Below are 13,804 nucleotides of genomic sequence, written 5' to 3'. Positions count from 1 at the left end.
GAGTTGGCAATTGACATCATTTTGCACTCCTTACCTTCGTGTTATGATCAATTCCGACTGACATATCACATGAACAAGGAGGAAGTTACACTCAGCAAACATCAAGGACTTCTGAAAACCGCCGAAAGTGTCTTAAAGGTAAATCGGTTGTTACTACTTCTACTCCTACCAACGCCCCTGTTCTGGCTATCCGGAAAGGTAAAGCGAAGAAGAGGAAGAGCCCTTCGAAGGGTACCATGGGAAAGTCCCTTGATGGATCCTCTTCAAGTGGAACCAAGAAAGGTTTTGTCACTCCTTCTGCCAACCCTAATGAGGCTGAATGCTTATATTGCCATGAAAAGGCGCATTGGAAGCGAAACTGCCCAAAGTACTTGCAAGATGTTAAGGATGGGAAAGTGAAACCCAACTATGCAGGTATTTACACTATATTATCTAATAACTCACCCTATTCTAATTCTTGGGTCCTTGATACAGGTTGGGTATTCACATATGTTCTGATTTGCAGGGACTAAGAAGAAGTGAGAATGTGGAGCATGGGAAGATAAACATAATCATGGGGAATAGGAAAGTTACACCTGCCACCAAGATTGGAGTTTATTCTTTGTTGCTAAGTAGTGGGTTAACATTAGATTTGAATAAATGTTGTTACTCGCCTGAAATGGAAAGAAATATTATTTTCTTTCATGGTGTGTACAAACAAGGTTTTACCTTTTCGTTTGATAATGAATGTGGTGGTATTAATTCTTTCTTTAATAATGTTCTTTATTTTAACGCATTACCCTGTGATGGTGTGTATGAAACTGTGTCGGTTGTACATAACCTAGGAAATAATGTGTTGTGTAACGATTCTTCCACTAGCTTGGATAAAGCATCATTATGGCATTGTCGTCTTCAACATGTAAGCAAGAAATGCATAGGCCAACTCCAAAAGGATGGAGTCTTGGAGTCATTTGACCTAAAGTCAGATGATAGTTGTGAATCTTGTTTGCTTGGAAAAATGACAAAGTCACCCTTCGCTGGTACTTGTGCTAGGGGTGAGGGTTTGTTGGACCTCATACATACTGATGTGTTTGGACCGTTCCATACCGCCACAAGGGATGCTAACCGCTTCTGTGTGACTTTTACTGATGATTATAGTAGATATGGATATGTCTACTTAATCAAGCATAAGTCAGAAACCTTTGAAAAAATCAAGGAGTTTAAACATGAAGTAGGGAATCAGTTGGGCAGGAACATTAAGATGCTTCGATCCGATCGAGGTGGTGAGTATCTTAGTACATAGTTCCTTGACTATCTTAAGGAATGTGGGATTGTCTCACAATTGACACCTCCCAGGACACCGCAGTTGAATGGTGTGGCTGAGAGGCGCAATCGAACCTTGTTGGATATGGTTCGTTCCATGATGAGTCGAGCTTCGCTACCAATCTCATTTTGGGGGTATGCCTTAGAGACTGCCACCCATATCCTTAATCTAGTCCCTACCAAAAAGGTTTCCAAAACACCTCCTGAGATGTGGACTGGAAAAGTTCCCAATCTAGACCACATCAAGATTTGGGGTTGCGAGGCTTTCGTGAGGCGCGAGACTCACGATAAGCTCGAACCTCGAAGTGAGAGGTGTATTTTCATCGGCTACCCACAGAAATCCTTTGGTTACCTCTTCTACAGACCTAGTGATAATGTGGTCTTTGTAGCAAGGAGAGGAGTCTTTTGCGAGAAAGGGTTCATAAGCCAAGGAAACAGTGGGAGGAAAATTGACCTTGAAGAAATTCAAGAGTCAAGTGGTGAAGGAAACTCAAACCCTAGCAATCAACCTGAGGAGGAAACTCCTGTTGATCCGACTGACGAGCCCATACCTCTGAGGCGTTCCATAAGAGTTAGGAATGCACCTGAGCATTACTATGGTTTCCATATTACTGCGGAAGGTGATACACTTATCAGTGATAACACACTGGTAAGTCTGGATGAACCTAACAGCTACTCGGAAGCCATGGCAGGCCCTGAGGCTGCTAAATGGAAAGAGGCTATGGACAGCGAGATACAGTCCATGTATGACAATCAAGTTTGGAACTTGATTGACAATGTACCAGGTCGTAAGACTGTCGGATGCAAATGGATCTTCAAGAAGAAGACCGACATGGATGGTAATGTACACACTTATAAGGCGCGACTGGTTGCAAAGGGCTTTTCTCAAACTTCGGGAGTTGATTATGATGAGACCTTTTCACCAGTAGCAAATATTAAGTCTATTAGGGTTATGTTAGCCATTGCTTCATTTCATGATTATGAAACATGGAAAATGGATGTCAAAACTGCTTTCCTTAATGGAAATTTGGCTGAGGATGTTTACATGAGTCAGCCAGAGGGTTTTGTCAGTACAGAGTACCCTAATAGAGTGTGTAAGCTTGATAAATCCATCTATGGATTGAAACAAACACCTCGCAGATGGAATCTTTGTTTCGGTGAGAAACTCAAAGAGTTTGGCTTTTCGAGGAGCGACGATGAATCTTGTGTAGATGTCAAGGCTAGTGGGAGTATAGTTAGCTTTTTGGTATTGTATGTGGATGACATACTACTCACACGAAATGATATCCCAACTCTGCAGAGGTGAAGTCCTGGCTTGAGAAGTGTTTCGCTATGAAGGACCTTGGAGAAGCTGCCTATATCCAAGGGATAAGGATTTTGAGAGACAATAGTAAGAGACTAATTGGACTTAGTCAGAGTACCTACTTGGATAAGGTGATGAATAGGTTCAGCATGCAGAATTCCAAGAAAGGAGAGTTACCGATCCAGTGTAACGCCAGACTGAGTAAGACTCAGAGCCCAAGTACAGAGGCTGAAATAGCTGAGATGAGTCGAGTACCGTATGCTTCCACTGTAGGCTCGATCATGTATGCTATGACTTGTACTCGTCCTGATGTCGCCTTTGCATTGAGCATGGTCAGCAGATATCAGGGGAACCCTGGCAAGGCTCACTGGACTACGGTAAAGAACATTCTCAAGTACCTGAGGAGGACTAAGGACTGGGTCCTTACACTCGGTGGGAGTGATGACTTGAGAGTAGTAGGGTATAGTGATGCTAGCTTTCAGAATGATAGGGATAATTTCCGCTCTCAGTCAGGCTAGGTCTTTACCTTAAACGGAGGAGCAATTACTTGGAAAAGTTCAAAGCAGGAGACAGTGGTTGATTCAACTTGTGAATCAGAGTATATAGCAGCAAGCGAGGCAGCAAAGGAGGCTATATGGATAAAGAACTTCATTGGAGACATTGGAGTTGTACCAGCTATAAAGGAGCCTATGGAGATTTTCTGTGATAGTGAAAGTGCAGTTGCCTTAGCCAAGGAACCAAGGGATCACGGAAGATCCAGATACATCGACAGAAAATACCATTTCATCAGACATCGAATAGAAGAAGGGCTCCTCGTGGCAAAGAGGGTATCATCGGATGAGAACCCAGCAGATGCCCTCACGAAGGGACTGGGTAGTGTTAAGCATCTCCAGCATGCAATGCGCATAGGGCTGAAGGATGATATTAGTTTTAGTAATTAGATAACTTTGAAATGTGTAAAGTGTAGTTGACATTTGATGATAAATAAATGTTGTTGTTTATTTATAAGTATAAGTGTTGCTATCTTCTATCAATCGTTTACTATCATTTCATTTTGTATGTTTTGACTTCCAGAATAATTAGGTTATGGTGTATCATATTATTCAAATTGTCCACAGTCGGTCATATGTTGGAAGTAGATATGAATCAAGACTGTCACGAAGCTGGCTTGTAGATGTATATAGTATTGGACATAGCAAGAGTTGCTACAACATTCATGAGTGCTCATAAGTTCTGATTATTGGATTCAACCCACGCTCACTTGTATCACTTTATGGAATTTATCTCGAGTGATCATGAGACGGTAATATCATATAAGTATTCAAACCTAGATATATGAGTTATTGACTATGACTTGGTTATACATTGATTGTACGAAAACGCATTGGTAACTCGATGTTATTAAACGTTCCTTTGTGTATAATTCAACAAGTAGTAGAACAAGCATATGAGTCGAAGTTTATCTGTTCCTTCTTGGATTAGAAGTGATATCTGGGCCCCTCTATGATTTTGTTGTGACCTATGTATCGGGCCCGGTCAGAACTAAATTGACGTGTTCGATTAAATTCTATGTCAAACAAATCGGAAATCAGGAAAAAAACTCCTGGACAATAAGTATGACATTGTTCCATGTATTTTTCCGTCTGATATCTAGAACAGAGGATCATATGATCACTTATCTTAAATGGCGTATCATCATCATCTCAGTTCCGCGAGACTTTGAAAGAGCTACGATTGTTGATCGGTTCCTGAAGTCATTCTTGCAATTATAGTTATAAGACTTATCCAAGTGGGAGACTGTTGGATTAGGTGTCTAAGTTCATAACTATTTCTAGAATGTACTTGACCCGGTTGGCATGGTCCCTTTGGGTTGCATGGCATTGCAACATTTGGATAGACTAAATGAGAGATAAGACACTTATGGTTTAGTAATATATTATAATTTCTAATATATTAATAATATTATTTAATTATTATTGATCAGGAATTAATTTAGAATTAATTTGGTGATCAAAAAGGAGACTAATTAAATATATGGGGTTGATTGTGTAAATCATCCATTCTTTTATAGTGGGCTAATGATCCATGGTTTATTGGATTGGGCTAAATCCATAAGGTGCTCCATGGATGCTCCATGGAGGTTACAAACCCATGGATCATGGAATATGAAAATCCATGTCAATTAGGGTTTACATGGTGTAACCCTACTTGTGACACAACTATAAAAGAACCCCATGGGCTACCAAAATCGGCACTATGTGTAGAACAAGAGGGATAGCCGATTTTGAGTGATATTGTACTTCTCTCAAGGTTATTCCAAGTGTTGTGGTGTTGTGTGAAACACTTGAGGCATCACACTTGAGGTGCTAGGCTCACAAAGTTCTCAAGGAATCCAAGCAACAAAAAAGGTATGTTCTTCCTACTAGCTTTTATGTTTCAAAGTTCCCCATGCCATGCTAGTTAGGATAAGAACCTTGGAAAATCAAATTTGCATGTATCTTAGTAAAAAATAGATCCAAGGTTTCTAGGGTTGCATGTACACTTTAGGAGTGTTAGAATGCTTAAAACCCTTCAGTTATTTGTTATGCAATTGTTTACTTCTTATAGTAAAAATTCATTTACGAATTGCTTGCGAATTTCAATAACAAGGGGACTTAATACACATATAACCAAGACATTCGATTACGGTAATGCCTGATTGATGACCACTATCAAAGACTTATCATTATCCCACCTATAAACTTTATGTCAAAAAGATGCCACCACGAAGAGTTAGAAGACGTGTTGTCAACACCTCAGCAACCCCACCACCACCACCTCCACCGATGGACTCTGTCGTTTTCTAGACTGTTGTAACAGCCGATGTTGCTGCCGCCATGGCCCAAATCAGCAGTGACGGCACGAATGGGAACAGGAATGGAAACGGCAACGAAAGCGGGAACGGGACTGGCAGTTCCAATCTACGTGACAACCAAGGGCAGCAACGGATTTTCTCCTACAAAGAATTCATGAACTGCAAGCCCAGGACCTATCATGGCGACGGCAGAGTCATTACTTTGACAAGATGGTTTGAGAAGACTGAGTCCATCTTCGAAATCTATGCATGCCCGGACGAGTCAATTACGCCGCATGTACATTCGCAGACTCGGCCTTGTCGTGGTGGAACAGGCATGTTAAAACTCTGACTCTATCCATGGCCAACGCCATGAGTTGGGAGGACCTGAAAGTTAAGATGACCGAGGAATACTGTCCAAGGAGCGAGATGCAGAAAATAGAACAAGAATTGTGGGAACACACCATGAAGGCTCTAATATTGCCACCTACACTTCCCGATTTAATGAACTGGGAACTCTGTGCCCGGGAATAGTCACCCCGAAGGCCAAGAAAGTGGAACGTTACATTTTGGGGCTATCCCCTTAGATCCAGGGAATGGTCATATCTGCCAAGCCGAGCACCCTCCACAGTGCCAAGCGTTTGGCACAAACTCTTGTCGACCAGGGAGTTCGTCAAGGCATTATAACCCCCACGCCCAAACAACCGCATAGGGGAGACAACAAGCGGAAGTTCGCGAAAAAGAAAAAGGGCCAACCCGCTCAAGACCGGATCAAGAAACAACAAATGGTGGCCGTCCATGCCATCACCGCCCCTACCACCCCTACACCAGCCAAGCAATATGTTGCGACTCTTCTGAAATGCGACAAGTGCAATTACCATCACCATGGAGCCTGTCGAGAGGTGTAATGTAACAATTGCAACAAGAAGGGGCATACCTCCCATTTCTGCAAAGCACCGGCACAACAAACCACCCAAGCTGCTAATGTTGGGGTAAGTCGCGCATGCTACGGATGCGGAGAGACGGGAAATTTCAATAAGTATTGCCCCAAGGCACAGAACAGAAATAGCAAAAGCATGGGAAGGGATCTAGCAATGGGGAAAGAGGAGGCCATGAGGGATCCTACCGTGGTTACCGGTACGTTTCTCCTCAATAACTCATATGCATGCAAAATTTTCGATAGTGGTGTGGAGAACAGTTTCGTGAGCCACCAGTTTAAACACTTATTCAAACAGAAACCCCAATCGCTAAATGAAACATTCACCGTTGAAATGGCAAATGGTAAAACAGAAAGCACTAAAGATATATACATAGGATGCACACTAACTCTAAGCAACCATTCTTTCCAAATCGACTTAATGTCGGTCACCATAAGGAGTTTTGCGTTATCATAGGCATGGATTGGTTAAGTCCTCACCACGTCGATATCCTGTGTTACGAAAAAGGCGTTCTCCTTAACCTGCCGAGTAGCGAAACCCTCATCATTTATGGCGACAAACCCAGCATGAATCTAAAAATCGTCTCCTGCATTAAGGATCGAAAGTACCTACGAAAGGAATACAACGCCTTCTTAGCCCACGTTGTGGATGAGAAACAAGAAGATAAAGACATCAAATATATTCCTGAAGTCTATAACTTTCCCGATGTATTCCCAAGAGACCTTATGGGTACCACCCGTACGCCAAGTCGAGTTTAGAATTGACTTGATTCTTGGAGCCACTCCCATCGCCAAATCCCCATATCGTTTAGCACCGGCTGAAATGAAAGAATTGTCCAGTCAAATGAACGAACTGTTGAGCAAAAGATTCATCACACCGAGCTTCTCACCTTGGGGAGCACCGGTCTTGTTTGTGAAAATGAAGGACGGATCTTTCTGCATGTGCATAGACTATCGATAACTGAACAAGCTCACTATCAAGAACCGTTATCCCCTACCTCGAATCGATGACTTATTTTATCAACTACAAGGATCGAGTGTGACAACCCGAAATTTCTATTCTATACAACCATTCACTTCAATAGGAGTCAGAACTATTTCTGCTAATTTTCAAGCTTTTTGGAATAAGTTTGAGTATTTTAAGATTAGTACTTCAGGAGATACCAGGAGAGAGGATGCCCTAGGGTTTATTGTGCAACAATAATGTCCCAAAACTCCAAGAGTTGGGATTTTACGGCCTAAACAAAGGTGTTTACGGCCGTAAACCCTAAAAGAGGGTATAAATATGACACTTAGTCATATTTTATCACTTTTCACAATTTCAAGATCCAAAACCCAATTCTCTCTCAAGTATCATCGACTTTTCTTCTTGATATTCAACTTTGTAAGTGTTTCTAGCCCTAATAATTTGATATATTACTTAATCTAGTGATCCAACATGATTCTATCCGTGAAATCATTCCAAAAGTGTAGATCTTCAAGTTTCACCAAGAACACACACTAGTGTTCTTGGACTTTTAGCACCTTTTCAAGCTTCTACCTAGTAAGTGCTCTTACCCTAGTGTATTATAGAGCTTGTTACACTTCTAAACATCAAGAAAACACCAAAGAAACACAAGATGAAGGTGTTTACAGTCCAAGATGTTCTTGGACCGTAAACCCTAAAAAAGGGTGCCAAAGTGTGCCCTAGTTCCTTCTAAGCCTTGGAAACTAGCCTAGACCCCTTCCTTAATGTGTTTAGTACTTGAAAACATTAAAAGACCATAAATCATTTGGGTTTACGGCCGTAAACCCAAAGACAAATGGTCCAAGGAACGTAAACTCCCTAAAGGAGTGAAATGGTGCCCTAATCTTTTCCTAAGGCTTAAACATGAAGTAGGAATGCTTCTTATGACCTTTAGAGCTTCAAAACACAAAATGGTAGATATGCCATGAGTTTACGGCCGTAAACTCATGGGTTTACGACTGTAAACTCAATGAGTTATGGTCACAAAATCGTAAACTCCAATAAAGGGTCCCCTTGAACCCTAAACTCAATAGCAATGTCCTACAACACTTAGATGCAATCCTTATGACTTGTAGCACTTAAATAAGGTGTTTTACATGTCCTAGGATGTCTTAACTTTGTTAATTAGTTGTTTAAAGACTAATTGGATACATATATGTGTTATTATATGTTAACTAGGATCATTGTGTGTGTACAAGACTTCACTTGACACTTAGCATCCTATACAGTCCGTTCATCCAAACCACTCACTACAGGTGAGTTCATACCCCTTAATTAACCTTTTAAATTTTTTTAAATGCTTTTATGGGGGGGGGGAATACAAGTTGAACTATTATAGTTATTATATCAATCACATGTGATTAATAACTACCAAACAAGTGGATTTCTTACTTTTCAAACTGTGTTATCAAACTGTTTTACTTCAAACTGTCTTACAAACTCTTTTTCATATCAAATACTTTTATTAAACTCTTTTAACTTATATCCTGTGTATCTATATGGATATAATTATATAAGTAGGATTGAAAGGACTTAGGACTGATAGCTCACCTTACTTCCTATTCCTTGTTTGGTTGTGGACTTAGGGTATTCGGGTTATTTGTCCGAAGGTCGTTTGAATCCTAGTTATATATCATGTATATGTGTATAGATATAAAAGGTTACTTCTATCATTCAGTTTAATGCCTTTAGGTAACAAAGGTATACAAACATGTTCATATACACAAACAACATTACTAGTAAACTATAATAGGTATAGTTTAGGAAGATACTATTACTAGAACAATGAAACATACAATGAGTCAGTTCATTCATGAGTAATACATAGTGATGAGAAACAAACATAATACATAGTGATGAGAAACAAACATAATACATAGTGATGAGAAACAAACATAATACATAGTGATGAGAAACAAATATAATACATAATGATGAGAAACAAACATAATACATAGTGATGAGAAACAAACATAATACATAGTGATGAGAAACAAACATAATACATAGTGATGAGAAACAAATATAATACATAATGATGAGAAACAAACATAATACATAGTGATGAGAAACAAACATAATACACAGTGAGGAGAAACAAAACATACAGGCTAGATAGAGAAAGAACACACAATACAGCTAGCACATACATATACATATACATTACTTACAGTTATGTGAGCCACTTAACGGGGGCATGGCACTACCTGTCATGACCCGTTTTGTATCCGGAATCTCCTTAAATGGGGAGCGTATGAGTTTGTGTATAGATCTATACTGGATTGACTATCCTACACATTGCTGCTCGCTACAGTGGTACTTGCAAGCCTATGGGTGCCAAACGTCATTTCTTACGACGTCTTACATCGTCGTTTTTCTATAGAGTCGGTAGCAGGATACAGGCCGATCACATGGTACTTTAAATAACAATTGGTTTAAAGTAATTAGTACAGCAGTAGTTACTTAATACAACACTACAGTACTATTTCATTTTCCCTTTACATTTACTTTGTGATATTCACACAATAAACAATAATGTAGAAACTATATTTTTGGTTAATGATAGTCAGATTTGGGAAAATACATACTCTTACAAGAGACACACACACAGACACTAGATGCCTTGGTAGAAGGCTACTTTTAGTAGGAAACATAGGGTTTTCTAGGAGAGTTCAAAACAATTAAAAACTTTTACAAAACTTATGCATTAAAGACTTACAAACACTTTCATACAAATACAGACACTAATATACTTATGATCTCACCAGCTTTGAAGCTGATAAACTCTTTCAAAATAACTTGTATTCTCAGGTCGCCAGTAGACAGGTACCGGAGCCAGGTTTTGAGAAGAATGAGCTCGTTCAAAACTCATCTTTTATTTTGATGTATATATTTGGTGTCTATATAACTTGACAGAACACCCTTGTATTAAATTATATTATTAATGCAATGGATGATGTTGTTGCTTGTTTACTACTTTGCATTGTTGTGATACTGTACATGACGTCCTCCACCCCCGAACGTTTCCGCCGTTCCGGTTTTAGGGTGTGACATCGAGCTACTTCTCAAAGATTGATCTAAGGTCGGGGTACCATCAGCTGCGGATTCAGGAGGAAGATGTTCCTAAGATGGAATTTAGAACTCTCTACGGTCACTACGAGTTTGTGGTGATGCCCTTTGGATTGAGTAATGCGCCAGCTATGTTCGTGGACTTGATGAACCACGTATGTCGACCCTACTTGGATAAATTCATGATAATATTCATCGACGGAATACTAATCTATTCCCGAAGTAAGGAAGAACATAGTCAGCACCTACGACATGTCTTGGAGACCTTAAGGGCAGAAAAGCTAAATGCTAATTTCTCGAAATGTGAATTCTAGATTCGAAGGGTAGACTTCTTGGGACACGTATTCAGCGAGGAAGGGATACACGTGGACACTTCAAAAGTCAAGGCGATTGGAAACTGGGCAACACCAAGAACACTGACAGAGATCAACCAGTTTTTGGGTCTTGCTGGCTACTACCAAAGATTCATACAAAACTTCTCTAAGATCGCAAAGTCGCTCACTACCTTGACTCAGAAGGGAGTGACTTTCAACTGGGAGGATAAACAACAAACGGCCTTCCAAACGCTTAAGCAAGCTCTGTGAAGTGCTCTAATCTTGTCACTCCTAGAAGGGACTGAAGACTTTGTGGTCTACTGTGATGCATCCAAGCAGGGCCTAGGGTGTGTGCTCATGCAACGAGGAAAGGTCATTGCCTATGCCTCAAGAAAACTCAAGACTCATAAGGTCAATTACACCACGCACGACCACGAATTAGGAGTAGTGGTGTTTGCCCTGAAGATCTGGAGACACTACCTTTACGGCAAGAAATTCACCATCTGTAACACCCGGAATCCAGAAGGCCAATTAAGGACTTTCAAAATAGGTCAATAACAATCACATGTGATTATGCCAATCATGTAATGTGATTTTGTTAAACTAGTAATGTGATAAACTTACTATGTAATTCATGTTAAATTATGAACATTCATACAAAATTTATGATACAACTCAAAGTTTACGTCCATACCATTCCAATAATATAGAGAACGTCTAAATCTGACATCACGTGAAGAAGTTATGATAAACCCTAACACTATAAATCTCTATAACAAAATTAATTTAAAATAGAGTTATAATTAGCTATTGGAGTCTAAAATAGATTTGTAGTACTCGTAAATACCTACGCATGGATATAAAGAACGTCAAAAATGGAGTTCGTATGCAAAAGTTATGGCCTTCCGAAGTTACAGCTGTCTGAGAGCATCACACGTGTCAGAAACCCTAACATGACTGGACTCACGACGTGAGCTTGATTTCTCACGACGTGAGGAGTCAAAACGCCACATTTCGAAGATAGAAGTCTACGGAACGATAACTCAAAAGCGCACGACGTGAGCAAGGATTTCTCACGATGTGAGGAGTCAAACAGACACTAATCGAGGCTAGAAAAACACCTGGGAAGGCTACGGGATGACTCTTGAAATGGCTCACGACGTGAGCATTAATTCTCACGACGTGAGAGACCAAAAATCAGCCTATAAATAGCCATTTCGACCCCAAGACTCATTACACCAAAATCTCTTCTCTCTCTCTCTCTCGTTCGTTGAGGCCGTTCCGCATCCCGAGCCCGACGATCACGAAGTGCTGACCGTTTCTAGTTAGATTCTATCAAAGCACGATATTAAAGTGAGTTTCACGGCCCCACTTTTAAATGTTTTCGGGGGAAAACGCATGCTAAATATTGTATTTAAGTTAATATTATGTCTATATGATAGTATGTTCGTATCAACATTGATAGTTATATTAACCGGGATATAGTTGTTTTGAATCTGATATTTTGAAAACATACAACTATCATAAACTTGTTAGCATAATACTATACTAATGTAGACCCTGAGTTATACTTGGGAGTTCTATATATATGTTATGTGCGATATAGTTCCAGAGTTATACTCGGAAGTTCTATATGTTAAATGATAAGTATGTTTTTATTGTTGGTTTTATGTCAAGATAAAACCAGGTATGTTATATGTTGTTGTTATTGGTTTTATGTCAAGATAAAACCTCGTATGTTATATGTTGTTATTATTGTTTTTATGTTAAGATAAAATCTGGTTTCTTTCCTCAAATTATAGTTGTTGTACTGCCTAAAGTATTGCGAACTTAGGAGTAATGTTTAAAAGCATAGTCTAGTAACTTAGGGTTTTAGACACGAAAATGCTTTTGTTGTTAGACCTATAGGAAGCCGACAAAGTATAGATGAGTTATTGTATTCATCAACTAAGAATGGGGATCTTAGTGAAAGTCCTCTACCCTGTATCCGTTAATCCCGTGTGAGCGTGACAACCCCACCCGTGGTTGTTAGCTAAACTAATATTTGGTGGGTGACGAACTTGCCTAATTTACTACTTTCGGACATCGATGAAGCGTGCGGAAACTACCACAGGGTGTGATCCTTGTAACTACCAGAAGGTGTGATCCTTGTAACTACAACAAGGTGTGATCCTTGTAACAAAAATCACAGGTATAAAACTAAGTCATACAGTCGCGATTATGGACTCATGGTAGAAAATTGTTAGAAGCATTATACTTTGTCGTTATACCAGTATTAATGTTAAGTATAAGTTTCCCAAACACTTATACTCTAAGTACAAGAAACTGGTAAGTATACTACTTGTATATTAAGTAGACAACTATAACTAGCCTACATACTCGTACAGAATTGAAATAAGATTTATACTTAGCTGTTTTTACTTGTATAGAATTGAAATAAGATTTATACGTAGCAACCTTTGTTTGTATGGAATTACAAACACCTATATGCATAGTATATGAAACTTATAGGTATACTAATAAGTAAGCCATTATACCTAGGATCTATATATACTATATAGAAACAAGTATGAGTCAGAATAATATTTTCAAACTATGTTCTATACTTTTTGAACTCGGAAAGAGTACTATTTTTACTCAGAGTCAAAACTTGTGAACTCACAAACTTTATGTTAACGTATTTTAAATGCATGTGTTTTCAGGAAGTCAATAGCTATGATACAAGAAATGACGTTACATCGCCCGGTGTTTCCGCCGACGGCCGGGGTGTGACAGATTGGTATCAGAGCTATTGACTATAGCGAATTGGTACTTTCTTAGGAAAGCACGACTATAGTCTAGGGCTTACTCTTTAGGTTTAGCTATATCCCTTAACCTACAATAAAAAGTATTATTAAATTATACTACTAAGGGACTACTTACGGGAGCGGTGACAGGATAGACATGTCGCGTTGGCTTGCTGGATTTCAGAACGGCTATATGCTAAAATGATCCTGCCCACCGACTGTCCTGACTGGCCGGTGCCTTATCAGCTAAACCT

This window comes from Lactuca virosa, chromosome 8 (assembly GCF_052849685.1).
Source record: "Lactuca virosa cultivar CGN04683 chromosome 8, Lactuca_virosa_CGN04683_v6, whole genome shotgun sequence".
NCBI lineage: Eukaryota > Viridiplantae > Streptophyta > Magnoliopsida > Asterales > Asteraceae > Lactuca > Lactuca virosa.
The sequence above is the reverse complement of the archived record's forward strand: the minus strand, read 5'-3'. Positions refer to the sequence as shown.